Here is a 1,797-nt window from a genome sequence, read left to right on the forward strand (position 1 = left end):
TAGGGATCTTTGTCAGGCTAAACACACCGTACCTTCCTCGTCATTTGACTCATGGTCAGTACTGTCGTAGGTTCAGGAGGGCGCTGCAGAACTTATTTGTGAAGTATTTTAATTGACTTGGGAGAGTTCATAACACCGCTTCTGAAATGATTTATTCTGTACATTAAATATCACGATCCTTTTGAGGTGATCAAAATAATGTCGATATTAAAACAACATTAATTATATTCAAGCCAACGGCCATACCACGTTGAGTACACCGCTTCCCGTCCGATCAGCGAAGTTAAGCAACGTTGGGTCTGGTTAGTACTTGGATGGGTGACCGCCTGGGAACACCAGATGCTGTTGGCATCCCTACGTTTCAAGTGGGGTTGGTGGAGGATTAGTGCCCCTCCCTGTAAAACAATTAACTCTAAGCCATTGGCCACGGGGTGTCTTGGATACATGGCGTCTGGCAATGAATGAATGAAATATATTCAAGAAAATGTGTAAGGCGTAGTGTAATACGCAAAATAATTCACTATGGAAAGGATGTTACGAATCTGCCTATTCCGAGACTCCATAAATAATATAAAAGAATATATCCATCTATCTATCTATCTGCAGGCAGAAGTTGCCTTTCTCCTACAGTCCATCATCCTTCTTTAGGAGGAATGGGAGAAATTTAAGGATAACCAGATAGCGGACCTTCCCGTCCATATCATTGCCACCACGTGAAGCCATCCTTCTGCACCACAGTGTATTTACTTACCAGACCCAGAAAAAAAAAAAAATGGTAAGGAAGAAGTGTTAGTAAGCCCACTTAGCAGACGAAAGGACGGAGCTAACGCCATCTAGCAGTCATACCGATAAAACTCATGGTGGAACCGTCCGGATAATACAAACATCCTTCAGTTCCCTCACAATCCCCTGAAACGAGGATTATGGGCTACAGGTCAGCGCCAGCTTCGGCCTGCAGTCCACCGGGTTCACATTCAGATGGAGCTGGGACTACAACAACAACAGCAACAACTATTGTTGTTGCTGCTGCTCTAGCTTTGCCTAAAATTGCCATATCTCCACACTGAATGCTGTCCTGTAATGAAAAATTAACCTTATAATATGATGCTAGTCACAACGAAGTACCATGGAAAGGATGTAGTCAGGGAAAGTTCCGCATTACCCATTGTTCGGAGCATTGGTGGTGACGAATAGTCACGAAGCAGCAGCCAGACCCCACATGTCTGATAACTGTGAGTGGGAGGGAGGGTGTCCGGGGGTGGGAGGGTTTAGGGAGTTGCTCACGTCACAGTATCAATTGCCAATGATAATAAGTCCGACGTATTCTCAAACTGCAAAAGCGGTATGTTGTTTGCATGGTATCACACTGGTCTCTGAGTCTGTCTACATTATTGCATATTATATAATACATGTTTACTGTCAGAAATATGCTTGGTTGCCTTCGTTTTGTAATGCTTGATAGGAATGATAGTTACAGAGACTGATCTTATAAGAAGTCCATGTCACTCTGTCTAAAGGAAAAGTCTGTTACTCGCTTATATATATATATATATATATATATATATATATATATATATATATATATATATATATATATATATATACATATATATATATATATATATATATATATATATATATATATATATATATATATATATATATATATATATATAATTACACATTACCCTAGACTCTCTACGTTCGAGATGAATAAATACCAGAATAACACTGGAATTGTTTGCAGGCAGGTATTTGTAGTGGGATGGCAGAAGATAAATAATTTAAAAATTTGTA

General features: G+C 39.5%; 1 non-coding gene across 1 annotated transcript; it reads left to right on the forward strand.

The window, feature by feature from the left end:
• Positions 1-232: 232 nt before the first annotated feature.
• LOC145391510 (5S ribosomal RNA) lies at positions 233-351 on the forward strand. The gene has a single exon (XR_013895848.1). It is a non-coding gene; the product is annotated as a 5S ribosomal RNA (ribosomal RNA).
• Positions 352-1,797: the final 1,446 nt, after the last annotated feature.

The sequence above is a fragment of the Coenobita brevimanus genome, chromosome 18, assembly GCF_032717465.1.
Source record: "Coenobita brevimanus isolate Jiangsu-jjx chromosome 18, ASM3271746v2, whole genome shotgun sequence".
NCBI classification, from domain to species: domain Eukaryota; kingdom Metazoa; phylum Arthropoda; class Malacostraca; order Decapoda; family Coenobitidae; genus Coenobita; species Coenobita brevimanus.